The following is an 18581-nucleotide window of genomic DNA, read 5'->3' on the forward strand; positions in this document are numbered from 1 at the left end:
TACACACCTACTTAACCTTTTGCACTGATGTGAACGTACTTCGAAGACTACTTGACTACTTTTCGCCGAAGCACTTCGAAGGGTCCCTTATCCGGGACCCTTTCCTCGACGAGCTCACACCCTCACTGGCCCCTCTCCTCAACCTTCCAAGTGGGGGCCTCCCCAAAAGTGACCGCTCTGACTGCATTTTGAAAATCTATCAATCTATGCCATCATCAAAAAATGATTGTTTGCATCGCACTGCTGCCAATCAGGCAATCAAGTACGTCTCTGAACCGTGTTTCTGCAATGAGAAATAACAATTTTGTTTAACTTTGCTAAAGTGGCCAAGTTAATAAAATTGTTATTTCTCATTGCAGAAACATGGTTCAAAGACGCACTTGATATCCTCCACAGAAATCGCAAATTGCTGGAAAACGGCCAGATTCCCTTTGATAGCGCATTATGAGGATGTTCTCAAGGTTGGTAATTGATAAGGGCAAATTAAGGATAAATTCCAGATAAGGGCAATCTTCTCGCCTCACATACAGATAAAGCATCTCCTAAACACCGTCAAGGATAGAACTCCACTACAAGTAGTGGGGGTTTACCAAATTCCTTGCCAGGCATGCGGGAAGAACTACATCGGCAAAGCAGGCAGGTCGGTCAAAACACGCCTAGAAGAGCATGCAACAGCGATTCGAATGGGGAAATCAACAAAGTCCGTGGTAGCCGAACACGCAGCGCTTGGCCACATCATCGACCTCGAGGAAGTCAAAATCCTCGCCAAAGTTAAAGGTTTTAAACAGAGACTGGTCAGAGCAGCCATTGAAATATCCTAAGATAAGAATAATTTCAACAGAGACACTGGCATTAAAATTAGCCGTACTTGGCAACCCGTAATAAGAAAAAACAAGCAGCAACCCACTCCCCCAACCTCCAGCTCCCCTACCCCCACCACGTGATGCAGATACCTATATAAAAGATCTTTAATTCCCATCTCTTCATAATCCCTTGAAAAAGCGACCGCCATCGGTCGGGAAACGTTGGGGCCACCCAAGAATTGACGCAGCGACATAGCCCAAAAGTTTTTAATCATATTAAATAATTGTCTTTTATTTACGATACACCGATGCTTTCACCGAAGTGCAGAAAGAAGAAAGACCTGAGGACCCTGAAGAAAGCAAAAGGAAATCAATGCAGGAAATACCCAAAGCAAAAGATACCAACCGAGGGGCTGACCACCCAACGCAACACATTTTTGTAACACAAAAAATACTTCTCCCAAGGTCATCCAAGATCCCGACCGCCAGCGGACCGATATCTGACACCGCAGAGGGAGGAGCTCACAACGAATGTCAGTCCTACTCCCCTGCCATGCTTTTCTTACCTCCCGATGCCCTCTCCCACTCAAACAACTTCCCCTCGAATTCAAACTGCAGCGATTGCTTTCAGAACTAAATGCCAGCGACCGTTAACGCTATCTCGAAGTATCCTTTCCCCTTAAATGAAAAGTGAAAACTTCCAAGCGCGCGAAAACGCGATGGCTAAGTATGAATGATGGGTAAACCCTGTGTGACGTCGTTCTGGTTCCTGCTGCCGCAAGCGAGGTGACCTTGGGGCGAGGCTTTGAGTGCTGATACGAGGCAGGATGCTAGCAGGTACCAGAGTACACATCTAGCTTTTTTCACATGAAGATTTTCACAGCTTCTTTTATCAATGTTGGTGGTGGTTCTCGGGTATTGCATTGTAGGTAACATACGAGCATACGAAAGAGATATTTTAGTCAGCTTTGATGTCACGTCGCTGTTCACCAAAGTTCCTGTCCCGGATTCAGTGGACATTTTAAAAACTCTTACCGGTGATGGACTACCAGAGGACTGCCCATAATTGGTTGAGTTCTGCCTTCGAAACAATTATTTCCTATACAAAGGGGAAATAAATGAACAAAAAAGTGGCGCAGCAATGGGTTCCCCACTTTCTCCCGTTATAGCCAATTTATATATGGAGTTTTTTGAGAAGAGGGCACTTGAGACGAGTGAAGAGAAACCATCATGCTAGTTGAGATATGTAGATGATACTTTTGCTATCTGGCCACACGGGAAAGAAAAACTTGAGGCATTCCACGTACATCTAAATACAGTACATCCAGACCTAAAACTCACAGAAGAACTTGAAGAAGGAGGTTGTCTCCCTTTCATAGATGCCCTAGTTAAAGGAAAAATGGATGGAAGCCTAGGCCATTCTGTGTACAGAAAGAAGACCCACACCGACAGGAATTTGAATTCTAAATCGCATCACCACCCACAACAAAAGGCCTGCATCATTAAAACGCTAACCGAACGAGCCAAAATCGTGTGTGAGGCGGAGCATATCAGAGGCGAAATGCAACACCTTAGGTGGGCACAGAAAGGTAATGGTTACAGTGTCTCTTTCATAAAAAGAGCGACAAGACAAAGACGCCCGCCTCAAGATGATGACCACAAGGGGAAGAAGCCATTAACAAACGCGAAACTTCCATACATCTCCGGGGTCACCTCTAGAATTGCTAGGATCCTTCAAAAAGGCAACATTAAGACTCACTTCTGCACGGTGAAGAAAATTCAAAATATCCTACAATCACCAAAGGATAGCCATCATCCCCTTCAATCTATGGGAGTGTATGAGGTTCCCACTGGCTGTGGCAGAAGCTACGTGGGCCAGAGCAAACGTTCGATCTCCCAAAGGCTAAAAGAGCACGAAAGAGCGTTAAAACTTCATCAGTGGGACGCATCAGCTGTCGCTGAATATTATGCCTCCAGCCCTGGGCATAAAATAATGTTTAATGCTACACGGGTATTGGCAAAGATGGAAGAATATCATCCGCATCTTATAAGTGAATCCATCGAGATAGCGAAAAGGCCAAACAACTTTAATAGGGAGGATGGATATAACCTCAGCCGCATATGGAGAGGGTTCCTGGCCCAATATAATGACCAACGGCTATCGCCTTCCGTGAAAATTCAAAATCGGGTCAACAATGGGTAACGAAACATATATAAGCTCGGGATGAGAATGGTTTCCTGCCAATCTCGAGATAACGCTCCCAGTAGGAGGAGTGAAACATTGAGTGAAAATGTTACCTGCACAGCAATACTTGAGAACCACCACCAACATTACCATGCTAGCTGGTAGCGCTTGACTTAAATAAGGATTATTAATACGATTTCAAAAGAAGAGATAGCCGTAATAGCCGATTGCAGTAATAATTCAAAGCAAAAACCTTTTGAATTAATAAGTAACGAATTTCATCTCAGAAATTCCACCATAATCAAAAATGGGTAACACCACAGGCAACGGGTAATATGTATATGGTTTAGAGGAAATTCGATGTCAACACCTATGCTACCAGTAATGCATCCCTATCTTCCCAATGTTAAAACGCTCTCACATAACGCGAATTCGTATAGCTCAAAGACCCCAACGAATGCATCTCTTGCACTATATGATGCATGGGTGTATTTGGGATATGAGTAAAATAAGTTAATTGTTCTTATGATATATCCAGCTAAATAATTTTGGATTACACTAAAATCAACTGATTCAAAGTTATTCATTGGTCTATCACTTGCAAATATCTCCCAACTTCCCACGGATTTCCATTTCCAATGTTTTACTGTATATTCAACCACAGATAGTACAACAGATGAGAAAATACATGCAAAAATCTTCATAGTGAACAATGGAATTAATTTTTTATAACAAAGACACAAATAAAGAGGAACAATTTAATTATGTTGAAAGCTTAGAAATGTTTAAACATTCATATTCACATTTATATGAATAATTAATATTTCATGAAACATGATGAATTGGAAGGATTTAAATTATCTTATTCGAGTAGCGACAGCTATGTTCTCCATGTTTAATAATCACATTTTATTTCAAAGTTTTGAGTTGATTACAAATTACAAAATATTACTTCTTTACCTAGGATTTGAAGAAGAACCACAGAAAAAATAAATAAAGGATAGAAGCACAATTTTCAAAAAATTAATCGAAGTGGAAGGGGTTAATTGGGACTCTCACCCCAAAGTTAAACATTCAAATCATTAAATATCGTTTGGTTATTGTAAATTTAAAAAACATACATAAGCAATCGAGACGAAAAAGAACGTTTTTTAACTTTAACCATCCAGGATGTTTTTTTTTCTAAATAACCCTATTTAGAGAATTGATGTTAGTGAATTCACTTACTTTCAAAGTTAATAGTAATTATTTGAGCATTAGCATGAGTTACTATACTTCAAAAGTTTTTATACATGATCTTAAAATTGCTAGGTGGATGCCAATGGCAAGATGGACGCCGCACGCTAATATCATTCTTGGAAATCATTCAAGCAAATAGGGTAGTTTCCTTCATCAAAGAAAACGAAAGGCATTGATTGCGATTCGTTACCCACCATTAGTGTATTCATAATACACAAATTATTTGGATTTTGAAATCCCAGTTTAGACGAATGGCAAGGGTCAAATTTTATCCTCATTTGAAAAAGGCCAGATTGGCACCCATACGATTCCACTCCACGTGACGTCACAGGGACCTAGTTTCTACACGAGAGGATAGGAGTTATACATCGTCTGAGGTTACCAATGCATGCATGAGGCACAGAGCTCAGGGAAACATGTCTTAATAATCACCTATTAAAACTGGCTAAGGTCGGAAAGTTTTCTTCGTCTGATAAGGTATTAATAAACCTTTTTTAAGCCAACCGCTACCAGCCAGCAAGGTACTCAGCTACCTGCTAGCATCCTGCGTCCTATCAGCGCTCAAGAGCCTCGATCAAGGTCACCTCACAAGGTGGGAGGGGGAACCAGAAATGCGTCGCACAGACTTTTTCCCATCACTCCTACGCTTACTCGTCGCATTTTCGCGCGCTTTAAATTTTTCACTTTTCATTTAATCGCGAAAAATAGATATCGTCATTTAAAAATCTAAAAGCGTGAAATACGTACTCCAGGAGTAACAATATTTCGATTCAGGCAATAAAAAAATAATAGGAAACCACCCTATTAGAACACGCCTGAAATTTCTTTCAAATACCAGGAATTTACTTAATACAGGGTGAATGATGGTCATTCACAAGATTTTTCAAATGCCTTTTCGAATTAAAATTCACCTTCCAATAAATTTATAACAATAGCAGACTTAATGTTTAAAACCTTCGATCATAGGTCTGAGAATGTAGTGCATTATTTTTTCCCAAGGAATAAGTGACACTATTCAATATTAAGTATATTATATAAAAAATCATTTAAAATAACTGCACAATAATAATATAATAAACGGCCAACTATGTTTACTGAACCACTTTCAAATACTAACTAATTACTACTACTAGCTGTGCTGGAAGGACACAAAACAATCAACATCACACTTGTGCAAGGGCTCCAACTGGGCCATCATACTTCTGAATGACCGATATATAGATTGGAGAAATTCTCCACATAGCTTATCAACTGACTGTCACAAGCACCATGGTTCGTAAAAAAACACTCACAACAAGACATTAGACTTCCAACCTCCCACTGTGATAAGATACAGCCACACTACGATTGTGGTATTTTAATAATCTAGATTTTGGATGCATTCTTCCCATTATAAATGCAATGAACTAAGACAAGAGAGAGAGAGAGAATAGAAGCCATCCACATACCAAAACATTAATGAGTCAACATTATTGTTACCTAACATTTATCCCACCAAACATAATGGGCACCACACATGAAAGACTAACTGCTTAAATAAAAACCAGGGCCAATAATGAGTGCAAATTAAAAGTTCCACACACTGTAGCACAAAATCCATAATCATAAGGAATTGATAGTGATACCCACTTGGAGAATATGGCGATTCTGTTCAGGAAAGCTAACTTCAGGCAGGAAAGTATGGCTAGATAACTGCAGCTCAATCGGCACGACAGAATCCTGAAAATGAAAAAAGGTCGCCGTGTGTTAATAAAATGGAGTATCAAAAAACACACACAAAGGCAATATCTTTCTCTATCACATGATAATGCTAATCATAGCTATGTCTAAGGCCGCTTCACACGGTGGATGATCATGCGATCATTCACGGGATCATACGAGAAAAGTGGAATAAATAATTAGTTCTGATATTCACTAAATGATCGTCATTGTGACAATTCATTCACGAACTATTCCGTTTAAGACGTCAAATGAGTTCATTCACATGATCATATTCGCCATGTTTAGTGAACTTGATGACTTGAGCTTGACTTAGATGCTATGATAAGACGAGTTGGAAAGTTAATATAAAATCTAGACTGTAATGTCATCAGGGCACATAAATAGTCATTGCAGTGCTAATTCAATGCCATAAGGATTGGATTATAACGTCACAAACTAGACGTACCTATGTTACAGGTCTATGAATTAATATGGGTTATCTACGCCGTGAGCAAGAGATAATAGCTTATTTCTAATCCACCAAGTAATTTACTATCAATGACAGCCCTATACCAGCGAATTAATTCAAAGCATTTCCTTATTATCTTAGAAGAGACGAAAATGTCAACAGGAAAAGATAGCTGATTGGTGGTACATTACATAGCCTCTTTATGACGTCCTAAAGCCCCATTACGATACAAAAACTTTTACCCTGTCATCAAAACAACATATCATACGTCACAAAAATCTGCAATATATACATAACACTATCCCGATGCTATCAAATCGTTAAAAAAAGGATGCAATACTTTCAAAACCACACAAGGGTATAATACATGTTAAATAACTAAATTAAAATATCCTACCTTCCAATGTTAACTGCGCCTAGGACGAGAAAAATCGCAAGAAAGTGAATTACAAAGGAAACACGTTGTATCGTGAGGCATAATATCCGATTCATAGCATACTACGGACACTAAATTGGCCAATCAAGAGACTTATTATATACAGAAACTTATAGTGCGTCGTAATGAATTTCTGGAAGAAGAATAACTCCCTACAGCGTAACTATATCATTCGGGGCACCCAGTTAAAGGCAGTTGAATCCGTGAAATATCTAGGGGTTAGACTCAATAATGATCTATCGTGGAATAAACATATTCGAGAAATAACCGGTCAAGCTAATCGTAAAATGGGTTTTGTTAAAAGAATATTAGGAAAGTGCGACGACAAAGTGAGAGAAATTAGCTACTTTTCCCTCGTTAGACCACATTTGGAATACGCTGCCAGTGTTTGGGACCCTCATGAAAAAGGCTTAATAACAGAGTTAGAACGCGTGCAAAGAAGAGCTGCCAGGTATGTGAAAGGTCGTTACGATGGTCTTATTAGTGTAACTGACCTCTTAGATAAACTCGGATGGGAATCTCTGTCGGACCGTAGATTGAAAAATAGACTGTACCTTTTAGATAAATTCAAGAGCGGTGTCTTTTCTGACGAAGTTAACCATATCTTGCGGACGCCAACGTACTACGGAAGATCAGATCATATAAATAAAATAAGTGAGATAGATTGCAGAACAGACAGATTCCGAATGTCATTTTTTCCACGATCAATAAGAGATTATAACGGCAGCAATAGAACTCGTAAATAGATTGCATGACTTGTAGTTTAGCTTACCAGCCTATGTAAAACTTAATGCATATTTCTGAATTTCTATTCTATATTCTACTTCTAACAGCATATATTAGTATAGTTTGTTATTATACGGGACGTTTTTTGGACGGTGTGGTGTGCATGTGGGAGTCCAAATGCATGCTGCATGCAGGTGATTGATCACCCCCTGCCAAACACCAGAGGGGTGGCTCGCAGGGTATTAAGTAGATGTAGATAGAAGTACCGCAATTCCTTCCTAAAATACCATAAGGGTGTATTAAATTGACAGATTAGCCTAGAATAAGGTATTCGTACAGTACGATGTTACATTTACTAATAGCTCACACTAATAACTAACTCTTACAGATACGTACGTAACATCGGAGAAATTAAAAGGTACTATACATCAGACAAGTCCGTATCACATTACATACAACATAGCCTGAGAATCGATTCATGTCTATTGAAGGTTAATAACACTCGCCATGAAGACATGATAATAATGAGCCTGAAGATTGTCATGCCCCTAACAAACCATCCTATCAATGACCTAAATACGTATCTTTACTAATCATGGAAGCACATAATTTCAGGCACAAGCAAATAAAATGAAAATAACACTCTCGTTACTCATGTCCACTATTTCCTTCAGAAGTACTTACGTCATCGTCACGTACCCAAATCTTCGTACAACCACCTTAGTTTGGAACATGGCACAGAGTATTCAGAATGGCCCTTTCTATCCACTCAAGCGTAATTTCTAATTGTTCTACGCATAAACTAGCAATATCAAATTTGTAATTAATCACTATCGAAAAAACTTATAAGCACTACACCTTAACAATCATATATATTTTGAGCTCGATCATTAATACGAACAACTGAATACCACATGAATCATGACCATTCAAATACCAAATGAAATGATATGACTTCAGAAATTAACTTCACTCTAACACAACCGTAACATAAAATTGGTTACATGAACTTACTCAGGCGGGATTCAGACTCCTGCAAGCACTGATATCGGGACATTAAATATTGTTGATGGCAGCGATACGAAGGCGATGAATCCTCAGAAGACAACAACTCTGTACATGTTGACCCTTCGAAAGCTGAGCAGGAAATGATAAAATTTTGGTGCGCGGGACGCTATTCAGAACGAGTATCCAAAATATTCCAGGAGATGGCGGGTGAATTGGAATTCCCCTCCCTCCCCTCCATAGAGGAATAGAGGTTCCAAACCTAAACCCCCTTCTCTAAAATCCTCTCCCCTCCACTGTCCCCCTCACAATACCTCAGCAAGGAGTGTCGACTGTGTGTTAAATTCGTGGCCCGGCCGACCTAGTGCTTATACGCAGCAATAGATGGCGTTAGTTGTCACCGGGAAATTCAAATCGGCCTCACTGCTATTCCATTTATTCCAGTAGTTTTAAAAGGGATATTTTTTTCCAAGGAGTCTTGGTTTATTACAACTCAAATTAACACCAACATATCAAATATGTAAAAGTGATAATTTAAATTGCAATAGACCAATCCTCCCTAGAAAAAAACATTCCCTGAAATTAAAAGACTAATTATACAACTGGACTTCATAATATACTTACTTATTGTTTGAAGCATCTTGAAACTGGAACATCTCACCCTAATAGGAATTTATTCACTGAGAATTACTGATTATTATGTAAAATCAAATATTTACCAAAATAATCTCTGGGTACTGCGAAGCTTGGAGATTATTAGTGAAATTGCTGCAATAAATCACAGGTTGCACGCTTAGGTATACTGGGAGATAGAAAATAAATAAAAAAATTGCACTTCCTAATAAAGATTTAATTAACGAAATAATGAGCAGTAAACACAACAAAATCAATACAATTGCAGTCAAACACAGCAGATGTCAACATGAATCCATGATGATTAAAAATACATCACACATTCCAATAAAATACATTTCACTGTTCATTGCTTAGAGGAATAAAAGCCACTAATGTTCTCCATAGTGATGATCCTTGATATTTACTCCAACAAAGAAACCCTGAAAGAAATTACCAACGTTAATGTATCTGCATTAAAAAAAAAGGCAAGTGCGCCACCATCCTTATTAAAAAATGATAATAATAACAACGTTTAATGTCCTGCAGGTTAACATGAATAACACAGGGCATAATCATAGAAAAAATACATACAAAAGAAGAAACAAGCAGTAAAATGCAGATTACAAAAAAGTTATCATGCAAAATCTCAACGACGCTGTAGTAGCATTTATGAATATGCAGATGTTTTAATTTATTTTCAAAGATATTTTGGCAGGCTAAATGTTGAATTGAATTAGGAATCTTATTGTAGGTCATTGAGGCTGAATTGAGGACCTTTCTTGCTTATGTTCAGTGGCTGATTAGCCAGATGAACATTTTCTTTACCACATTTCACATGGCTATGTATAGCGGAATCAGGCATCAGCATATGTTGATTACTACAGACAAACGTTAAAAAATTCATGACAATATAATAAGTACATGGCAGAGTGAGTGTCCTTATTGAAACCCTTAACAATGATTTAACAGCCACCTTTCACATAGAAATTGCTTCATCTCTAGCTACACTAGCATAACTCTCCAGCTATGCTAGCATAACTCTCTAGCTACACTAGCATTTCCCCAGAAGAAAATTTTGTAGGCTAAATAGGAATGAATTTGTACATAGTTGTTAAGACCCAGTCTGCGAGGAGGTAGTTGGGGCAAGTAAGTTTCCTAATGAAGTGGATACCAGTAGTAATTTCATTATTTTTGTAATATGTAGTCACCAATGAAGATTCACATTAAAGTATTATCTAAGATATTTGGTACTGTCACAGTGTAAAAAATATTCCTGCATGATAATTCCAATATGCCTGTAAATATACGTACAGGGCCCAAAACTCTGTCAATATTATTATAAAAAATTAAACTGGGCACAGACAGTGTACTTCACGTTGTGTCTCTGATCCATCTTGCAGCAACAAATAATTAAAAATATATTGAAACAAAAAATGCTGGTGAGAGAAATTTTGAACAAGCCAATGGCCTCAAGAAGGTGATACACATTAAATTATTATGGCCAGCAGAGATTGAAATACTGCATAAATATCACTACATACTAAAATGCACTAAAGATGCAGCAGAGTTATAAGAGAATCATTTAAATTCCCGTGTGGTATAGGGCCACAAGAGATATAAAATCTAAATGTAAGCAAAAATAAAATAATAATTACATGACCTTTAGTTAAACAGCAACACACTTCCACCATCCTTGTGAGGAGAATTCTAACTTGAGGTCACCAAAATGCATCAAACAGGTAGCTGCAAAAAAAGGGAAAGGCAACTATAATTTGATGATAATGGTCAAAATGAAAGCATTGAATGCATATGTAATAGCAATTTGCTGATTATTCTGTTATGAAATGCAACCATTTCATAGAATACCATGGACATAATTTGCTTAGAAAAAATACTGGCAAAGCTATATGATTAATTATGAATTTCATGCACAGTATAAATTTGCATCGATGTGGATGAGTAGATACAAAGTTACTTGTGATATGCAAGAGCTTTCACCTTCTTTACCATGTGATGTAGAAGCAACCATATTCACACCAGAGGAAATTTTAACAATGGATTTATAAGAGGCAACAGAAAAAACAGAGATGGCACGGCATTAAAATTTGATTGAGGGTTTCATTTGTAAATTACTCTCTGAAAAAATGTCTTCCACAAATAATGAAGTTATTATTTAGCTTAGCAACATCTTGTAAGAACAAATTAGGGTTGCCACATAATTCTCACCACTTCTTCTGATGTCACGCAGAAAGCCATGCACAAAAGAAAACGGTATACTGAATACCAAATTCAAGGAATGCCCAAGACATTCCATATCAATGCCACCACAAAATTAGTTTCTGACCCGCACAAATTTGGGTATGTTATAACTTGGTCCTTGACATATCTTTATTATTTAAATGGAGAGGGCCAAAAATTTATTTTTAAAGAGCTATCAGCATTTATGGTATAACATGGTTTCTGAAAATTGCCAAATCAATGCAATACAAATAAGATAACTAATAATCAGTGGAGGAATTGATCACACTCTAGGGACAGTTTTTGTCTTTCAATAAAGCTGAGTATGCACTCAATTTAGAGAAGTCATGCAGAATATCGGCATAAAAACAATAGTCCTGGCAATTCGCTGTAAACGAAATTGCCAACAAATTAGCATAATACATACAAACCAGCACAATGGAAATAATATCCTTAACATTCACCGTCACGATCACTTACACAGAATGCAGTTGTACTGAGACCGTCACCTAATATGGCTCTTAAGTTTTTAATACCGGAAATTTTATCGCTATTTTCAAGGCTTTAAACATTATCATTTCATTGGTAAATAAACTCAAACTGACAAGTCAATTAACTATAACACAGCGACCATTAATCACATACCGCAGTTAGGTACTCAACTACATCCAACAGCAAAAGAAAACACACATCTACATCTACATCTACAAATTACCCTGCGAGCCACCTCTAGGGTGTTTGGCAGGGGGTGATCAATCACCAGCATGCAGCATGCATTTGGACTCCCACATGCACACCACACCGTCCAAGAAACGTCCCGTATAATAACAAATTATACTACTATATGCTGTTAGAAATAGAATATAGAATAGAAATTCAGAAACATGCAGTAAGTTTTACATAGGTTAGTAGGCTACACTACAAGTCATGCAATCTATTTACGCGCTCCATTGCTGCCGTTATAATCTCTTATTGATCGTGGAAAAAATGACATTCGGAATCTGTCTGTTCTGCAATCTATCTCTCTTATTTTATTTATATGATCTGATCTTCCGTAGTACGTTGGCGTCCGCAAGATATGGTTAACTTCGTCAGAAAAGACACTGCTCTTGAATTTATCTAAAAGGTTTAGTCTATTTTTCAATCTACGGTCCGACAGAGATTCCCATCCGAGTTTATCTAAGAGGTCAGTTACACTAACAAGACTATCGTAACGACCTTTCACATACCTGGCAGCTCTTCTTTGCACGCGTTCTAACTCTGTTATTAAGCCTTTTTCATGAGGGTCCCAAACACTGGCAGCGTATTCCAAATGTGGTCTAACGAGGGAAAAGTAGCTAATTTCTCTCACTTTGTCGTCGCACTTTCCTAATATTCTTTTAACAAAACCCATTTTACGATTAGCTTGACCGGTTATTTCTCGAATATGTTTATTCCACGATAGATCATTATTGAGTCTAACCCCTAGATATTTCACAGATTCAACTGCCTTTAACTGCGCGCCCCGAATGACATAGTTACGCTGTAGGGAGTTATTCTTCTTCCAGAAATTCATTACGACGCATTTTTCCAAATTTAATTCTAACTGCCAAGCATCGCACCAAGCTTGGATAGCAGCAAGGTCATTCGTTAGTTCATCTATATCTTTGCTGGAACGAATATCTCTGTAAACTACAGCGTCGTCTGCAAATAATCGTAACTTACTCTGCACTACTTCGCCAATGTCGTTTATATAAAGAAGGAATAGGAGTGGGCCAATGACACTACCCTGAGGAACGCCAGAAGTGACTCTAACCTCATTGGAGACTGCACCGTCTAATACTACTCTTTGGACGCGGTCGCTCAAAAATTCTCTAATCCAGGAAATGACATCTTCGTCTAGACCATAAGATTTCAGTTTTAATATTAACTTTCCGTGGGGTACTTTATCAAATGCCTTTTTGAAATCAAGAAAAATCGCGTCTACTGGAATGTTGTCTTCCCCGGAGACTAAAATATCGTGGGCGAAAAGCGCTAACTGAGTTTCGCAAGATCTGCTTTTCCTGAATCCATGTTGATTTCCCATTAATAAGTTTTGCGCGTCTAGATGTTTCATTACCGAGCTGACTACGATGTGTTCAAGGACTTTGCAAGAGATGGACGTTAAAGATATCGGTCTGTAATTAGATGGCTGTTCCTTGTCTCCACTTTTAAATATAGGCGTTACATTAGCGATTTTCCAGTCATTAGGTACTTCGTGTTGCTTGATGGATTTACTGAATATTAACTGCAAGTAGGGGGCAAGTTCTGAGGCTAGTTCTTTATATACGCGAGAAGGGATTTCGTCTGGACCAGGTGATTTATTTGGACTAAGCGATTTCAATATATTTTCTATTCCGAGCGTACTAATGTCAATAGCTGGCATCTTATGAATACAGGGATTGTCATCGGTCTCGGGTGAGTTTTCGGAAGGCTCCGTGAACACGCTCTTAAAGTAGGAATTTAATAAATTGGCTTTATCGTAACTGCTTGTCAACACATCTCCATTGTCGTTTCTCAGCGAACATACGGTAGATCGTTTACCTTGAACTTCCCTAACATATGACCAAAATGCTTTTGGGTTATCCTGTAACTGCTCTACTAGTGTTTTTCTTTTAAAGTTCGTGAACGCATTCCTGAACGCTTCCTTCGTGGCGGCTTTAGTCATCCTATATTTTTTAATTATTAGCTCGCGTTCATTAGCGGATAAATCCGTGCTGACTTTTTTCATTTTAGCATGACACGCTCTCTGTCGCCTCAATGATTTTCTCACTTCCGCGTCGTACCATCTCGGTTCGCTGCCTTCTTTTACTATTTTACTAGGGATGTAGCTATTTATTCCCGAAGTTACGAGCGAAAGAAAAGCTTTCCAAGTATTCTCTACATTTAACTTTAAAACTGATTCTTGAAACTCGGGGAAAGCATTTTTCATATGACTCTTAAACCCATCAAAATTAGCTCTTTTAAAAATGAAAACTTTACGCTCTTTTTTAAAGTTTACAGCGGTATTTAGAGAAAACTTTGCAGTTACTACCCTATGGTCACTTATTCCTTCGACAGTGCCAACGTTTATTACCTGATGTGGTATATTTGTCGCTAATAAATCAAGAATATTTTCTCCTCTGTTCGGTGCGGATGCTATTTGAAACAATGAATTAGATGTGAAAGTGTGTAATAAAGCCTCGCAGATCACTTTATCCCTCCCACCAGGAATGAAGCTATAAGTCTCCCAATCTATAGAAGGTACGTTGAAATCTCCACCCACAATCAAGTTTCTTTCAGGATACTTGGATGCTACGCTGTTTATTTGATTTTGAAAATCCAACATTGACGTTATATCTGAGTTAGGTGGTCTGTAATACGAACATAATAAAATAGTTTTGAATTTTGGACATTTAATTAAACACCACACAGATTCAACGCTGGTCTCAGTTACGGTTATCGCTTGGCTGACGATTGAATTCTTTACAGCTATAAAAACTCCGCCCCCAACTCGATTAATTCTATCTTTCCGATAAACAGTGAACGATTTTGGGAAGATCTCATTGTCTGAATCATCATCTGTTAGCCAACTTTCTGTTCCAAAAATGACGTTACACTTCGTACTATGAATTAAATGGTGGAATTCGGGAATCTTATTTCTTAAACTACGGCAATTAACCACAGCCACGATTAAAACTTCGGAACTAGTATTATTGCGATTCGGGAATAATTCTGATTTGCTTTTGTCGAATAGACTATTCACAGGCTCTATACCGCTGATAAATGGAAATGCATGTCTTATTGACACACTATCAAAATGACTTGAGCCTTGACTGCCTTTGAACGTGTTGCTCGACTGACGCTTCTCGTGCTTAAATGTAATACCTGAAACGCTGATTTTTCTCTCTACTTCTCTATTCTCATTTCTGGAAGAATCTTTGTCTGTGAAAAGTTTTGAACTTACCCCTTTATTTTTCAACCCACTAATATATCTACACTCTGCCCTACTCTCTACTCTAAAAAAGACCTACAGTGCTCAAATATGCTACTCGCTACACGACTAGCCGACTCGGCCGTGTAATGGACTCCCGAACGGTTCAGAGGGATCCTACACGATCGGATTGCCGGCCTAAGGTCCACGAAGGAGGCTCCGATGTCCGTGCAGAAACGACGCAGCCTCTGGTTTATGCCTTCCACTCGGCTCCAAACCAGAGAACCACGATCGATCCTCGGGACAAGACTACAAATCGAAAGCTCAATGCCGACTCCAATGGTCCCACCCACCCGCTTCACTTCGGAATTCAGATCCCGGAGGGAATCTAGAATTTCCTCAGATCCACGGAAGGTGGCATCATTGACGCCGACATGAGCCACGACCCGCAGTCTGGAGCACTTCGTGCCCCGTACCGCCGCACCAACCGCCTGCGTCACCTGAGGAACACCGCCACCAGGGATGCACCATGACGTTACACGGTCGCTTACACCCTCGCGGTCTGCCCTCTCCCGTAACGGGACCATCACACGACGGACATTGCTACTCCCGAACACTATGATCCCCCCCTTCCCACTCTGACGCCCCTTCCTAGGTGCCGGTTTCGGGGTAGGAGTAGGCACGTCAGGCACCTCGGAGTTTCCATCCGACAGCAACTGGTACCTGTTCGAGACGGGGACGGGATTTGCCTCAGCATCCCCCAAACCCCGTCTTAGAGTGACACTACCACCGTCCCTCCGAGACACGACCCTCCAAAACTCAGATTTACGGGGTGACGTGACCCCGTCATCGAGAGATGGACCTCGAGGAAGGCTCTCGATCGACCAGCCGCTATTTGCAATCGGGCGAACCCGTGCAGCCCCTGTGGCACGGCGACCTTTCGAAGAACCACCCCTCGGACCATTCCCCTCAGCGTATCAGCCACCCTTTCAAACTGGGCCCGAAGTTCCCTCACCATCGTCTCCAACGCGGTAATGCGGTCTCCGAGAGCCTCGCATTCACCGGCGTTTTCAACTCCGGCAACGGGTGACCTATTCGAAGGCATCCTATCACTATCGCAACTTTGGATTTCAGAAAAGCTTACCTGACGGGAGATACGCTTAGTAGATATTTGAGAGAGTAAAACAAACCGATAAACTTACTAACTTGTCTCTTTTTAAACGTAAATAAGGGAATGTAGTTACCTGGATATGGATTAAGTCGATTAATGGGTTTAAAACTAGAAAACTATATAGTTCCAAAGAAGACTAATTAACGAAATTAAGATATAACTTAACGTGGGACAAATAGATTAACGATAATAATCAACAAGAGAGCAAAGACGAAACTAACTAGCTAAAATATAAATTCCCCGCAATATGATCCCCACGAAAGAGCAGAGCTATAAAAAGGGTGATAGACTAACAAAAATGTATAAATAAGGGTAAATAAGTAATAAAAGTACTAACAACAATATATAAATACGCGTAAATAGACTTTAAATAAATAAGTATAAATAGACTTTGGATAATTAAGTAAAAAAGAGTATATGAGTCCTTGAGATAAAAGTGTGATCAGTTGCAATGCGTTTGGTGAAAGTATATCCTAACACATGAAAAACGCTAACAAGGCAAAAATATCAAAACCGCACTCGAAAATGCAATGGAAAATAACTGAAGAAGAAAAAGGTCAACCTCCTACCCTCTAAATAGTCACTCGAGTTAACCGAAAGTGGAAGAAACGGATTAGCAAAAGGGATTGATAGCAGGGGGGGGAGGTGTGCCTAGCTCTTCAAGGACGCAGGTGTTGTTTTGAGAGGGCTAGGAGTGAAGGGGTGAGTCAATGACTAACAACAAGAGGGACGGAAGAAACTACCTGTGTTTCAAGGGGAGATATGTGCTAATGTCACCACCTTCTCCCGTTGCAAAATCTTTCCATAATCCAGCTACGTACAATCGCGCAGGTAAAAACGTTTCAGACAATTTTTTATCCAGAAATTGAACACTACATATATCAAATACTTACACGACATAAATGACCGCGTACACGGCGTTTACAGCCACTTTCATAGCCTGTGTAGCCGTCTGAGTAGTGTGTGCAGTCAAACCGCACAAACAACATAGCCATTTCCTTCAAGGTAGACATCATTGGATAATTATGCTGAGTATGCCTTAATGAAATAATGGCAACATTAGCAACAAAAACCCCATAAAATGACAGATCAAATGAACGTTTGACAAAATCAACAAAACCTTACCTGGTGAGTGGTCACGGAAATCGGAATATTTCACTGCATTTTCATTGACAGCCACTGACAACACATTTGCTACGTAATATCAAGCGTTATCTCACTTTAAATTTAGCTTGAAGCATATTTTCAACACTTTTAGCCTTTAAAAAAGCAATGAGGCACGACAGATTTCAAACCGCAAGCAACGGAAAACTTGGTATTAAAGAACATGTATTTCAGAAAGGAACCATGGAATCGATGCGCATTCCCGTCGTTACTTGTTTACCGCACCTATAAAAAACGATATAGTAACTTTAATTCTTCATTTTATGCAATATTATTCACCAGTACGTCTTAAAATAAAACAATAAAGAGATATTATTGTATTTCACAATTCAAAATTCAATAATCAAATTTAAATACAGCTTACCGCACCTATAGAGGGTATCCAGTCCGAGGGAACCAGTTTGCCCTATCCTCTTGGACAGCTATGACCTCAGTCCTCGCGGGTATGACTCAGAGTCACGAGTAACCCCCAAACCCGCTCCCTCCCACTCCCTTCCCCTCTCCAACTTAACAGGGCGTGGGAACGGCCTCTATCCTTTTCTTTAGTTGTTTCGTTCTCCGAAAAGATTCTATCTTACTTCCTTATTTGGGAAGTCATGTACATAAAACTTTCGACGGTCATTGAATATTATAGTATATTTGCAAATAACATTTTTTTGATATTGAGGACCTCGGTTCAACTCTGAAAACATATCAGCCCACGCGAAAAAAAATTCGTTTTTACAGCGCTCCGGCTGCAGAGGTGTAAGGAACCATGTCTCATTTCCTTATTTAGGAAGAAAGGTTCATGAAATTTTCCTAAGATCATAGTGAATTAAAATACACTCGCTAACATGGGCGGGTTTTGTCCCTGATGACCTTGGTTCGACTCTGAAAAAATTCCCAAACCATACAATAA

The 18581-nt window shown here is 39.2% G+C and overlaps 1 long non-coding RNA gene across 2 annotated transcripts; it reads right to left on the minus strand.

The window, feature by feature from the left end:
* Positions 1-9393: 9393 nt before the first annotated feature.
* On the minus strand, positions 9394-18115 carry LOC124172172. Of its 2 annotated transcripts, none has more exons than XR_006868066.1 (4): positions 18053-18115; positions 17645-17908; positions 17413-17557; positions 9394-10922 (listed from the first exon to the last, which is right to left on the minus strand). It is a non-coding gene; the product is annotated as an uncharacterized LOC124172172 (long non-coding RNA). The 2 variants fall into 2 exon arrangements; XR_006868067.1 differs by having other exon boundaries at positions 18048-18115.
* Between the last annotated feature and the right edge of the window lie 466 nt (positions 18116-18581).

Source organism: Ischnura elegans, assembly GCF_921293095.1.
Source record: "Ischnura elegans chromosome 13 unlocalized genomic scaffold, ioIscEleg1.1 SUPER_13_unloc_1, whole genome shotgun sequence".
Classification (NCBI taxonomy): domain Eukaryota; kingdom Metazoa; phylum Arthropoda; class Insecta; order Odonata; family Coenagrionidae; genus Ischnura; species Ischnura elegans.